Here is a 15,952-nt window from a genome sequence, read left to right on the forward strand (position 1 = left end):
CTGTCTCCGTGCTGTACACCTCTATACTGTCCTCGTGCTGTACACCTCTATACTGTCCCCGTGCTGTACACCTCTATACTGTCCCCGTGCTGTACACCTCTATACTGTCTCCGTGCTGTACACCTCTATACTGTCCTCGTGCTGTACACCTCTATACTGTCTCCGTGCTGTACACCTCTATACTGTCCCCGTGCTGTACACCTCTATACTGTCCCCGTGCTGTACACCTCTATACTGTCTCCGTGCTGTACACCTCTATGCTGTCTCTGTGCTGTACATCTCTATACTGTCCCCGTGCTGTACACCTCTATGCTGTCTCTGTGCTGTACACCTCCATACTGTCTCCGTGCTGTACACCTCTATACTGTCCCCGTGCTGTACACCTCTATACTGTCCCCGTGCTGTACACCTCTATACTGTCCTCGTGCTGTACACCTCTATGCTGTCTCCGTGCTGTACACCTCTATACTGTCTCCGTGCTGTACACCTCTATACTGTCTCCGTGCTGTACACCTCTATGCTGTCTCTGTGCTGTACATCTCTATACTGTCTCCGTGCTGTACACCTCTATACTGTCTCCGTGCTGTACACCTCTATGCTGTCTCCGTGCTGTACACCTCCATACTGTCTCCGTGCTGTACACCTCTATACTGTCTCCGTACTGTACACCTCTATACTGTCTCCGTGCTGTACACCTCTATACTGTCCCCGTGCTGTACACCTCTATACTGTCCCCGTGCTGTACACCTCTATACTGTCTCCGTGCTGTACACCTCTATACTGTCCTCGTGCTGTACACCTCTATGCTGTCTCCGTGCTGTACACCTCTATGCTGTCTCTGTGCTGTACATCTCTATACTGTCTCCGTGCTGTACACCTCTATACTGTCTCCGTGCTGTACACCTCTATGCTATCTCCGTGCTGTACACCTCTATGCTGTCTCCGTGCTGTACACCTCTATACTGTCTCCGTGCTGTACACCTCCATACTGTCTCCGTGCTGTACACCTCTATACTGTCTCTGTGCTGTACACCTCTATACTGTCTCTGTGCTGTACACCTCTATACTGTCTCCGTGCTGTACACCTCTATGCTGTCTCCGTGCTGTACACCTCTATACTGTCTCCGTGCTGTACACCTCTATACTGTCTCCGTGCTGTACACCTCCATACTGTCTCCGTGCTGTACACCTCTATACTGTCTCTGTGCTGTACACCTCTATACTGTCTCTGTGCTGTACACCTCTATACTGTCTCCGTGCTGTACACCTCTATACTGTCTCCGTGCTGTACACCTCTATACTGTCTCCGTGCTGTACACCTCCATACTGTCTCCGTGCTGTACACCTCTATACTGTCTCTGTGCTGTACACCTCTATACTGTCTCTGTGCTGTACACCTCTATACTGTCTCCGTGCTGTACACCTCTATACTGTCTCTGTGCTGTACACCTCTATGCTGTCTCCGTGCTGTACACCTCTATACTGTCTCTGTGCTGTACACCTCTATACTGTCTCCGTGCTGTACACCTCTATGCTGTCTCCGTGCTGTACACCTCTATACTGTCTCCGTGCTGTACACCTCTATACTGTCTCCGTGCTGTACACCTCCATACTGTCTCCGTGCTGTACACCTCTATACTGTCTCTGTGCTGTACACCTCTATACTGTCTCTGTGCTGTACACCTCTATACTGTCTCCGTGCTGTACACCTCTATACTGTCTCCGTGCTGTACACCTCTATACTGTCTCCGTGCTGTACACCTCTATTCTGTCCCCGTGCTGTACACCTCCATACTGTCTCCGTGCTGTACACCTCCATACTGTCTCCGTGCTGTACACCTCTATACTGTCCTCGTGCTGTACACCTCTATACTGTCTCCGTGCTGTACACCTCTATACTGTCTCCGTGCTGTACACCTCTATGCTGTCTACGTGCTGAACATCTCTATACTGTCTCCGTGCTGTACACCTCTATACTGTCCTCGTGCTGTACACCTCTATACTGTCCCCGTGCTGTACACCTCTCTACTGTCTCCGTGCTGTACACCTCCATACTGTCTCTGTGCTGTACATCTCTATACTGTCTCCATGCTGTACACCTCTATACTGTCCTCGTGCTGTACACCTCTATACTGTCTCCGTAACGTACAGCTCTATACTGTCTCCGTGCTGTACACCTCTATACTGTCTCCGTGCTGTACACCTCCATACTGTCTCCGTACTGTACACCTCCATACTGTCTCCGTGCTGTACACCTCGATGCTGTCTCTGTGCTGTACACCTCTATACTGTCTCCGTGCCGTACACCTCTATACTGTCTCCGTGCTGTACACCTCTATACTGTCCTCGTGCTGTACACCTCTATACTGTCTCCGTGCTGTACACCTCTATACTGTCCTCGTGCTGTACACCTCTATACTGTCCTCGTGCTGTACACCTCTATACTGTCTCCGTGCTGTACACCTCTATACTGTCCTCGTGCTGTACACCTCTATACTGTCTCTGTGCTGTACACCTCTATACTGTCTCCGTGCTGTACACCTCTATTCTGTCCCCGTGCTGTACACCTCCATACTGTCTCCGTGCTGTACACCTCCATACTGTCTCCGTGCTGTACACCTCTATACTGTCCTCGTGCTGTACACCTCTATACTGTCCCCGTGCTGTACACCTCTATACTGTCTCCGTGCTGTACACCTCTATACTGTCCTCGTGCTGTACACCTCTATACTGTCTCCGTGCTGTACACCTCTATACTGTCTCCGTGCTGTACACCTCCATACTGTCTCCGTGCTGTACACCTCCATACTGTCTCCGTGCTGTACACCTCTATACTGTCTCTGTGCTGTACACCTCTATACTGTCCTCGTGCTGTACACCTCTATACTGTCTCCGTGCTGTACACCTCTATACTGTCTCCGTGCTGTACACCTCCATACTGTCTCCGTGCTGTACACCTCCATACTGTCTCCGTGCTGTACACCTCTATACTGTCTCTGTGCTGTACACCTCTATACTGTCCTCGTGCTGTACACCTCTATACTGTCTCTGTGCTGTACATCTCTATACTGTCTCCGTGCTGTACACCTCTATGCTGTCTCTGTGCTGTACATCTCTATACTGTCTCCATGCTGTACACCTCTATACTGTCCTCGTGCTGTACACCTCTATACTGTGTCCGTAACGTACAGCTCTATACTGTCTCCGTGCTGTACACCTCCATACTGTCTCCGTACTGTACACCTCCATACTGTCTCCATGCTGTACACCTCGATGCTGTCTCTGTGCTGTACACCTCTATACTGTCTCCGTGCTGTACACCTCTATACTGTCCTCGTGCTGTACACCTCTATACTGTCCCCGTGCTGTACACCTCTATACTGTCTCCGTGCTGTACACCTCCATACTGTCTCCGTACTGTACACCTCCATACTGTCTCCGTACTGTACACCTCCATACTGTCTCCGTGCTGTACACCTCTATGCTGTCTCTGTGCTGTACACCTCTATACTGTCCCCGTGCTGTACACCTCTATACTGTCCTCGTGCTGTACACCTCTCTACTGTCTCCGTGCTGTACACCTCTATACTGTCCCCGTGCTGTACACCTCTATACTGTCCTCGTGCTGTACACCTCTATACTGTCTCCGTGCTGTACACCTCTATACTGTCCTCGTGCTGTACACCTCTATACTGTCCTCGTGCTGTACACCTCTATACTGTCTCCGTGCTGTACACCTCTATACTGTCCTCGTGCTGTACACCTCTATACTGTCTCCGTGCTGTACACCTCTATACTGTCCTCGTGCTGTACACCTCTATACTGTCTCCGTGCTGTACACCTCTATACTGTCTCCGTGCTGTACACCTCTATACTGTCCTCGTGCTGTACTCCTCCATACTGTCTCTGTGCTGTACACCTCTATACTGTCTCCGTGCTGTACACCTCCATACTGTCTCCGTGCTGTACACCTCTATAATGTCCCCGTGCTGTACACCTCTATGCTGTCTCCATGCTGTACACCTCTATACTGTCCTCGTGCTGTACACCTCTATACTGTCCTCGTGCTGTACACCTCTATACTGTCTCCGTGCTGTACACCTCAATGCTGTCTCTGTGCTGTAAACCTCTATACTGTCTCCGTGCTGTACACCTCTATACTGTCTCCGTGCTGTACACCTCTATACTGTCTCCGTGCTGTACACCTCTATACTGTCCTCGTTCTGTACACCTCCATACTGTCTCCGTGCTGTACACCTCTATACTGTCCTCGTGCTGTACACCTCTATACTGTCTCCGTGCTGTACACCTCAATGCTGTCTCTGTGCTGTAAACCTCTATACTGTCTCCGTGCTGTACACCTCTATACTGTCTCCGTGATGTACACCTCAATACTGTCCACGCGCTGTACACCTCTATGCTGTCTCCGTGCTGTACACCTCAATACTGTCCACGCGCTGTACACCTCTATGCTGTCTGCGTGCTGTACACCTCTATAATGTCCCCGTGCTGTACACCTCTATACTGTCTCCGTGCTGTACACCTCTATACTGTCCTCGTGCTGTACACCTCTATACTGTTTCCGTGCTGTACACCTCTATACTGTCTCCGTGCTGTACACCTCTATACTGTCTCCGTGCTGTACACCTCTATACTGTCCTCGTGCTGTACACCTCTATACTGTCCCCGTGCTGTACACCTCTATGCTGTCCTCGTGCTGTACACCTCTATACTGTCCCCGTGCTGTACACCTCTATACTGTCTCCGTGCTGTACACCTCTATACTGTCTCCGTGCTGTACACCTCTATGCTGTCTCTGTGCTGTACATCTCTATACTGTCTCCGTGCTGTACACCTCTATACTGTCCTCGTGCTGTACACCTCTATACTGTCCCCGTGCTGTACACCTCTATACTGTCTCCGTGCTGTACACCTCTATACTGTCCCCGTGCTGTACACCTCTATAATGTCCCCGTGCTGTACACCTCTATGCTGTCTCCGTGCTGTACACCTCCATACTGTCTCTGTGCTGTACACCTCTCTGCTGTCTCCATGCTGTACACCTCTATAATGTCCCCGTGCTGTACACCTCTATACTGTCTCCGTGCTGTACACCTCCATACTGTCTCTGTGCTGTACACCTCTCTGCTGTCTCCATGCTGTACACCTCTATACTGTCTCCGTAACGTACAGCTCTATACTGTCTCCGTGCTGTACACCTCTATACTGTCTCCGTGCTGTACACCTCCATACTGTCTCCGTAGTGTACACCTCCATACTGTCTCCGTGCTGTACACCTCTATACTGTCTCCGTGCTCTACACCTCTATGCTGTCTCCATACTGTACACCTCTATACTGTCTCCGTGCTGTACACCTCTATACTGTCTCCGTGCTGTACACCTCCATACTGTCTCCGTACTGTACACCTCTATACTGTCTCCGTGCTGTACACCTCTATACTGTCTCCGCACTGTACACCTCTATACTGTCGCCGTTCTCTACACCTCCATACTGTCTCCGTACTGTACACCTCTATACTGTCTCCGTGCTGTACATCTCTATACTGTCTCTGTGCTGTACACCTCCATACTGTCTCCGTGCTGTACACCTCTATACTTTCTCCGTGATGTACACCTCTATACTGTCTCCGTACTGTACACCTCAATACTGTCCACGCGCTGTACACCTCTATACTGTCCCTGTGCTGTACACCTCTATACTGTTTCCGTGCTGTACACCTCTATAATGTCCCCGTGCTGTACACCTCCATACTGTCTCCGTGCTGTACACCTCTATACTGTCTCCGTGCTGTACACCTCTATACTGTCTCCGTGCTGTACACCTCTATACTGTCCTCGTGCTGTACACCTCTATACTGTCTCCGTGCTGTACATCTCTATACTGTCTCCGTGCTGTACACCTCTATACTGTCCTCGTGCTGTACACCTCTATACTGTCTCCGTGCTGTACACCTCTGTGCTGTCTCTGTGCTGTACACCTCTATACTGACTCCGTGCTGTACACCTCTATGCTGTCTCCGTACTGTACACCTCTATACTGTCTCCGTGCTGTACACCTCTATACTGTCTCCGTGCTGTACACCTCTATACTGTCCCCGTGCTGTACACCTCCATACTGTCTCCGTGCTGTACACCTCTATGCTGTCTCTGTGCTGTACACCTCTATACTGACTCCGTGCTGTACACCTCTATACTGTCTCCGTGCTGTACACCTCTATACTGTCTCCGTGCTGTACACCTCTATGCTGTCTCTGTGCTGTACACCTCTATGCTGTCTCTGTGCTGTACACCTCCATACTGTCTCCGTGCTGTACACCTCTATACTGTCTCTGTGCTGTACATCTCTATACTGTCTCTGTGCTGTACATCTCTATACTGTCTCCGTGCTGTACACCTCTATACTGTCCTCGTGCTGTACACCTCTATACTGTCCCCGTGCTGTACATCTCTATACTGTCTCCGTGCTGTACACCTCTATACTGTCCCCGTGCTGTACACCTCTATACTGTCCCCGTGCTGTACACCTCTATACTGTCTCCGTGCTGTACACCTCCATACTGTCTCCGTGCTGTACACCTCTATACTGTCCCCGTGCTGTACACCTCTATACTGTCCCCGTGCTGTACACCTCTATACTGTCCCCGTGCTGTACACCTCTATACTGTCCCCGTGCTGTACACCTCTATGCTGTCTCCGTGCTGTACACCTCTATACTGTCTCCGTGCTGTACACCTCTATACTGTCTCCGTGCTGTACACCTCTATGCTGTCTCCGTGCTGTACACCTCTATACTGTCTCCGTGCTGTACACCTCTATACTGTCTCCGTGCTGTACACCTCTATGCTGTCTCCGTGCTGTACACCTCTATACTGTCTCCGTGCTGTACACCTCTATACTGTCTCCGTGCTGTACACCTCTATGCTGTCTCCGTGCTGTACACCTCTATACTGTCCCCGTGCTGTACATCTCTATACTGTCCCCGTGCTGTACACCTCTATACTGTCTCCGTGCTGTACACCTCTATACTGTCTCCGTGCTGTACACCTCTATACTGTCCCCGTGCTGTACACCTCCATACTGTCCCCGTGCTGTGCACCTCCATACTGTCTCCGTGCTGTACACCTCCATACTGTCCCCGTGCTGTACACCTCTATACTGTCCCCGTGCTGTACACCTCTCTACTGTCTCCGTGCTGTACACCTCTATACAGTCTCCGTGCTGTACACCTCTATACTGTCCCCGTGCTGTACACCTCTATACTGTCTCCGTGCAGTACACCTCTATACTGTCTCCGTGCTGTACACCTCTATACTGTCTCCGTGCTGTGCACCTCCATACTGTCCCCGTGCTGTACACCTCTATACAGTCTCCGTGCTGTACACCTCTATACTGTCCCCGTGCTGTACACCTCTATACAGTCTCCGTGCTGTACACCTCTATACTGTCCCCGTGCTGTACACCTCTATACTGTCTCCGTGCAGTACACCTCTATACAGTCTCCGTGCTGTACACCTCTATACTGTCCCCGTGCTGTACACCTCTATACTGTCTCCGTGCAGTACACCTCTATACAGTCTCCGTGCTGTACACCTCTATACTGTCTCCGTGCTGTACACCTCTATACAGTCTCCGTGCTGTACACCTCTATACTGTCCCCGTGCTGTACACCTCTATACTGTCTCCGTGCTGTGCACCTCCATACTGTCCCCGTGCTGTACACCTCAATACTGTCTCCGTGCTGTACACCTCTATACTGTCTCCGTGCTGTACACCTCTATACTGTCCCCGTGCTGTACACCTCAATACTGTCTCCGTGCTGTACACCTCTATACTGTCTCCGTGCTGTACACCTCTATACTGTCTCCGTGCTGTACACCTCTATACTGTCCCCGTGCTGTACACCTCAATACTGTCTCCGTGCTGTACACCTCTATACTGTCTCCGTGCTGTACACCTCTATACTGTCTCCGTGCTGTACACCTCTATACTGTCTCCGTGCTGTACACCTCTATACTGTCCCCGTGCTGTACACCTCTATACTGTCTCCGTGCTGTACACCTCTATACTGTCCCCGTGCTGTACACCTCTATACTGTCCCCGTGCTGTACACCTCTATACTGTCCCCGTGCTGTACACCTCTATACTGTCCCCGTGCTGTACATCTCTATACTGTCTCCGTGCTGTGCACCTCCATACTGTCCCCGTGCTGTACACCTCTATACTGTCCCCGTGCTGTACACCTCTATACTGTCTCCGTGCTGTACACCTCTATACTGTCTCCGTGCTGTGCACCTCCATACTGTCTCCGTGCTGTACACCTCTATACTGTCTCCGTGCTGTACACCTCTATACTGTCTCCGTGCTGTACACCTCCATACTGTCTCCATGCTGTACACCTCTATACAGTCCCCGTGCTGTACACCTCTATACAGTCCCCGTGCTGTACACCTCTATACTGTCTCCGGACTGTACACCTCTATACTGTCTCCGTGCTGTACACCTCTATACTGTCTCCGTGCTGTACACCTCTATACTGTCCTCGTGCTGTACACCTCTATACTGTTTCCGTGCTGTACACCTCTATACTGTCTCCGTGCTGTACACCTCTATACTGTCTCCGTGCTGTACACCTCTATACTGTCCTCGTGCTGTACACCTCTATACTGTCCCCGTGCTGTACACCTCTATGCTGTCCTCGTGCTGTACACCTCTATACTGTCCCCGTGCTGTACACCTCTATACTGTCTCCGTGCTGTACACCTCTATACTGTCTCCGTGCTGTACACCTCTATGCTGTCTCTGTGCTGTACATCTCTATACTGTCTCCGTGCTGTACACCTCTATACTGTCCTCGTGCTGTACACCTCTATACTGTCCCCGTGCTGTACACCTCTATACTGTCTCCGTGCTGTACACCTCTATACTGTCCCCGTGCTGTACACCTCTATAATGTCCCCGTGCTGTACACCTCTATGCTGTCTCCGTGCTGTACACCTCCATACTGTCTCTGTGCTGTACACCTCTCTGCTGTCTCCATGCTGTACACCTCTATAATGTCCCCGTGCTGTACACCTCTATACTGTCTCCGTGCTGTACACCTCCATACTGTCTCTGTGCTGTACACCTCTCTGCTGTCTCCATGCTGTACACCTCTATACTGTCTCCGTAACGTACAGCTCTATACTGTCTCCGTGCTGTACACCTCTATACTGTCTCCGTGCTGTACACCTCCATACTGTCTCCGTAGTGTACACCTCCATACTGTCTCCGTGCTGTACACCTCTATACTGTCTCCGTGCTCTACACCTCTATGCTGTCTCCATACTGTACACCTCTATACTGTCTCCGTGCTGTACACCTCTATACTGTCTCCGTGCTGTACACCTCCATACTGTCTCCGTACTGTACACCTCTATACTGTCTCCGTGCTGTACACCTCTATACTGTCTCCGCACTGTACACCTCTATACTGTCGCCGTTCTCTACACCTCCATACTGTCTCCGTACTGTACACCTCTATACTGTCTCCGTGCTGTACATCTCTATACTGTCTCTGTGCTGTACACCTCCATACTGTCTCCGTGCTGTACACCTCTATACTTTCTCCGTGATGTACACCTCTATACTGTCTCCGTACTGTACACCTCAATACTGTCCACGCGCTGTACACCTCTATACTGTCCCTGTGCTGTACACCTCTATACTGTTTCCGTGCTGTACACCTCTATAATGTCCCCGTGCTGTACACCTCCATACTGTCTCCGTGCTGTACACCTCTATACTGTCTCCGTGCTGTACACCTCTATACTGTCTCCGTGCTGTACACCTCTATACTGTCCTCGTGCTGTACACCTCTATACTGTCTCCGTGCTGTACATCTCTATACTGTCTCCGTGCTGTACACCTCTATACTGTCCTCGTGCTGTACACCTCTATACTGTCTCCGTGCTGTACACCTCTGTGCTGTCTCTGTGCTGTACACCTCTATACTGACTCCGTGCTGTACACCTCTATGCTGTCTCCGTACTGTACACCTCTATACTGTCTCCGTGCTGTACACCTCTATACTGTCTCCGTGCTGTACACCTCTATACTGTCCCCGTGCTGTACACCTCCATACTGTCTCCGTGCTGTACACCTCTATGCTGTCTCTGTGCTGTACACCTCTATACTGACTCCGTGCTGTACACCTCTATACTGTCTCCGTGCTGTACACCTCTATACTGTCTCCGTGCTGTACACCTCTATGCTGTCTCTGTGCTGTACACCTCTATGCTGTCTCTGTGCTGTACACCTCCATACTGTCTCCGTGCTGTACACCTCTATACTGTCTCTGTGCTGTACATCTCTATACTGTCTCTGTGCTGTACATCTCTATACTGTCTCCGTGCTGTACACCTCTATACTGTCCTCGTGCTGTACACCTCTATACTGTCCCCGTGCTGTACATCTCTATACTGTCTCCGTGCTGTACACCTCTATACTGTCCCCGTGCTGTACACCTCTATACTGTCCCCGTGCTGTACACCTCTATACTGTCTCCGTGCTGTACACCTCCATACTGTCTCCGTGCTGTACACCTCTATACTGTCCCCGTGCTGTACACCTCTATACTGTCCCCGTGCTGTACACCTCTATACTGTCCCCGTGCTGTACACCTCTATACTGTCCCCGTGCTGTACACCTCTATGCTGTCTCCGTGCTGTACACCTCTATACTGTCTCCGTGCTGTACACCTCTATACTGTCTCCGTGCTGTACACCTCTATGCTGTCTCCGTGCTGTACACCTCTATACTGTCTCCGTGCTGTACACCTCTATACTGTCTCCGTGCTGTACACCTCTATGCTGTCTCCGTGCTGTACACCTCTATACTGTCTCCGTGCTGTACACCTCTATACTGTCTCCGTGCTGTACACCTCTATGCTGTCTCCGTGCTGTACACCTCTATACTGTCCCCGTGCTGTACATCTCTATACTGTCCCCGTGCTGTACACCTCTATACTGTCTCCGTGCTGTACACCTCTATACTGTCTCCGTGCTGTACACCTCTATACTGTCCCCGTGCTGTACACCTCCATACTGTCCCCGTGCTGTGCACCTCCATACTGTCTCCGTGCTGTACACCTCCATACTGTCCCCGTGCTGTACACCTCTATACTGTCCCCGTGCTGTACACCTCTCTACTGTCTCCGTGCTGTACACCTCTATACAGTCTCCGTGCTGTACACCTCTATACTGTCCCCGTGCTGTACACCTCTATACTGTCTCCGTGCAGTACACCTCTATACTGTCTCCGTGCTGTACACCTCTATACTGTCTCCGTGCTGTGCACCTCCATACTGTCCCCGTGCTGTACACCTCTATACAGTCTCCGTGCTGTACACCTCTATACTGTCCCCGTGCTGTACACCTCTATACAGTCTCCGTGCTGTACACCTCTATACTGTCCCCGTGCTGTACACCTCTATACTGTCTCCGTGCAGTACACCTCTATACAGTCTCCGTGCTGTACACCTCTATACTGTCCCCGTGCTGTACACCTCTATACTGTCTCCGTGCAGTACACCTCTATACAGTCTCCGTGCTGTACACCTCTATACTGTCTCCGTGCTGTACACCTCTATACAGTCTCCGTGCTGTACACCTCTATACTGTCCCCGTGCTGTACACCTCTATACTGTCTCCGTGCTGTGCACCTCCATACTGTCCCCGTGCTGTACACCTCAATACTGTCTCCGTGCTGTACACCTCTATACTGTCTCCGTGCTGTACACCTCTATACTGTCCCCGTGCTGTACACCTCAATACTGTCTCCGTGCTGTACACCTCTATACTGTCTCCGTGCTGTACACCTCTATACTGTCTCCGTGCTGTACACCTCTATACTGTCCCCGTGCTGTACACCTCAATACTGTCTCCGTGCTGTACACCTCTATACTGTCTCCGTGCTGTACACCTCTATACTGTCTCCGTGCTGTACACCTCTATACTGTCTCCGTGCTGTACACCTCTATACTGTCCCCGTGCTGTACACCTCTATACTGTCTCCGTGCTGTACACCTCTATACTGTCCCCGTGCTGTACACCTCTATACTGTCCCCGTGCTGTACACCTCTATACTGTCCCCGTGCTGTACACCTCTATACTGTCCCCGTGCTGTACATCTCTATACTGTCTCCGTGCTGTGCACCTCCATACTGTCCCCGTGCTGTACACCTCTATACTGTCCCCGTGCTGTACACCTCTATACTGTCTCCGTGCTGTACACCTCTATACTGTCTCCGTGCTGTGCACCTCCATACTGTCTCCGTGCTGTACACCTCTATACTGTCTCCGTGCTGTACACCTCTATACTGTCTCCGTGCTGTACACCTCCATACTGTCTCCATGCTGTACACCTCTATACAGTCCCCGTGCTGTACACCTCTATACAGTCCCCGTGCTGTACACCTCTATACTGTCTCCGGACTGTACACCTCTATACTGTCTCCGTGCTGTACACCTCTATACTGTCCCCGTGCTGTACACCTCTATACTGTCTCCGTGCTGTACACCTCTATACTGTCTCCGTGCTGTACACCTCTATACTGTCTCCGTGCTGTACACCTCTATACTGTCTCCGTACTGTACACCTCCATACTGTCTCCGTGCTGTACACCTCTATACTGTCTCCGTGCTGTACACCTCTATACTGTCTCCGTGCTGTACACCTCTATACTGTCTCCGTGCTGTACACCTCTATACTGTCTCCGTGCTGTACACCTCTATACTGTCTCCGTGCTGTACACCTCTATACTGTTTCCGTGCTGTACACCTCTATACTGTCTCCGTGCTGTACACCTCTATACTGTCTCCGTGCTGTGCACCTCCATACTGTCTCCGTGCTGTACACCTCTATACTGTCTCTGTGCTGTACACCTCTATACTGTCTCTGTGCTGTACACCTCTATACTGTCCCCGTGCTGTACACCTCTATACTGTCTCCGTGCTGTACACCTCCATACTGTCTCCGTGCTGTACACCTCTATACTGTCTCCGTGCTGTACACCTCCATACTGTCTCCGTGCTGTACACCTCTATACTGTCCCCGTGCTGTACACCTCTATACTGTCCCCGTGCTGTACACCTCCATACTGTCTCCATGCTGTACACCTCTATACTGTCCTCGTGCTGTACACCTCTATACTGTCTCCGTAACGTACAGCTCTATACTGTCTCCGTGCTGTACACCTCTATACTGTCTCCGTGCTGTACACCTCCATACTGTCTCCGTGCTGTACACCTCTATACTGTCTCCGTGCTGTACACCTCTATACTGTCTCCGTACTGTACACCTCCATACTGTCTCCGTGCTGTACACCTCTATACTGTCTCCGTGCTGTACACCTCTATACTGTCTCCGTACTGTACACCTCCATACTGTCTCCGTGCTGTACACCTCTATACTGTCTCCGTGCTGTACACCTCTATACTGTCTCCGTACTGTACACCTCCATACTGTCTCCGTGCTGTACACCTCCATACTGTCTCCGTGCTGTACACCTCCATACTGTCTCCGTGCTGTACACCTCTATACTGTCTCTGTGCTGTACACCTCTATACTGTCTCCGTGCTGTACACCTCTATACTGTTTCTGTGCTGTACACCTCTATACTGTCTCCGTGCTGTACACCTCTATACTGTCTCCGCACTGTACACCTCTATACTGTCCTCGTGCTGTACACCTCTATACTGTCTCCGTAACGTACAGCTCTATACTGTCTCCGTGCTGTACACCTCCATACTGTCTCCGTGCTGTACACCTCTATACTGTCCTCGTGCTGTACACCTCTATACTGTCTCCGTAACGTACAGCTCTATACTGTCTCCGTGCTGTACACCTCTATACTGTCCCCGTGCTGTACACCTCTATACTGTCCCCGTGCTGTACACCTCCATACTGTCTCCGTGCTGTACACCTCTATACTGTCTCCGTGCTGTACACCTCCATACTGTCTCCGTACTGTACACCTCTATACTGTCTCCGTGCTGTACACCTCTATACTGTCTCCGCACTGTACACCTCTATACTGTCTCCGTGCTGTACACCTCTATACTGTCTCCGTGCTGTACACCTCTATACTGTCTCCGCACTGTACACCTCTATACTGTCCTCGTGCTGTACACCTCTATACTGTCTCCGTGCTGTACACCTCTATACTGTCTCCGCACTGTACACCTCTATACTGTCCTCGTGCTGTACACCTCTATACTGTCTCCGTAACGTACAGCTCTATACTGTCTCCGTGCTGTACACCTCTATACTGTCTCCGTGCTGTACACCTCCATACTGTCTCCGTACTGTACACCTCCATACTGTCTCCGTGCTGTACACCTCTATACTGTCTCCGTACTGTACACCTCTATACTGTCTCCGTGCTGTACACCTCTATACTGTCTCCGCACTGTACACCTCTATACTGTCCTCGTGCTGTACACCTCCATACTGTCTCCGTACTGTACACCTCTATACTGTCTCCGTGCTGTACACCTCTATACTGTCTCCGTACTGTACACCTCTATACTGTCTCCGTGCTGTACACCTCTATACTGTCTCCGTGCTGTACACCTCCATACTGTCCCCGTACTGTACACCTCTATACTGTCTCCGTGCTGTACACCTCTATACTGTCTCCGTGCTGTACACCTCTATACTGTCTCCGTGCTGTACACCTCCATACTGTCCCCGTACTGTACACCTCTATACTGACTCCGTGCTGTACACCTCTATTCTGTCTCCGTGCTGTACACCTCTATGCTGTCTCCGTGCTGTACACCTCTATGCTGTCTCTGTGCTGTACACCTCTATACTGTCTCCGTGCTGTACACCTCTATACTGTCTCCGTGCTGTACACCTCCATACTGTCTCCGTGCTGTACACCTCTATACTGTCTCCGTGCTGTACACCTCTATACTGTCTCCGTGCTGTACACCTCCATACTGTCTCCGTGCTGTACACCTCTATACTGTCTCCGTGCTGTACACCTCTATACTGTCTCCATGCTGTACACCTCTATACTGTCCCCGTGCTGTACACCTCTATACTGTCTCCGTGCTGTACACCTCCATACTGTCTCCGTGCTGTACACCTCTATACTGTCTCCGTGCTGTACACCTCTATACTGTCTCCATGCTGTACACCTCTATACTGTCCCCGTGCTGTACACCTCTATACTGTCTCCGTGCTGTACACCTCTATACTGTCTCCGTGCTGTACACCTCCATACTGTCTCCGTGCTGTACACCTCTATACTGTCTCCGTGCTGTACACCTCTATACTGTCTCCATGCTGTACACCTCTATACTGTCCCCGTGCTGTACACCTCTATACTGTCTCCGTGCTGTACACCTCTATACTGTCTCCGTGCTGTACACCTCTATGCTGTCTCCGTGCTGTACACCTCTATACTGTCTCCGTGCGGTACACCTCTATACTGTCTCCATGCTGTACACCTCTATACTGTCCCCGTGCTGTACACCTCTATACTGTTTCCGTGCTGTACACCTCTATGCTGTCTCTGTACTGTACACCTCTATACTGTCTCCGTGCGGTACACCTCTATACTGTCTCCGTGCTGTACACCTCTATACTGTCCTCGTGCTGTACACCTCCATACTGTCTCCGTGCTGTACACCTCTATGCTGTCTCTGTGCTGTACACCTCTATACTGTCTCCGTGCTGTACACCTCAATACTGTCCCCGTGCTGTACACCTCTATACTGTTTCCGTGCTGTACACCTCTATACTGTCTCCGTGCTGTACACCTCTATACTGTCTCCGTGCCGTACACCTCTATACTGTCCCCGTACTGTACACCTCTATACTGTCCTCGTGCTGTACACCTCCATACTGTCTCCGTGCTGTACACCTCTATGCTGTCTCTGTGCTG

Source organism: Chiloscyllium plagiosum, unplaced genomic scaffold, assembly GCF_037043375.1.
Source record: "Chiloscyllium plagiosum isolate Xiang-an unplaced genomic scaffold, Cpla_swu_hap1 HiC_scaffold_4, whole genome shotgun sequence".
In the NCBI taxonomy this organism is placed as follows: Eukaryota; Metazoa; Chordata; class Chondrichthyes; order Orectolobiformes; family Hemiscylliidae; genus Chiloscyllium; species Chiloscyllium plagiosum.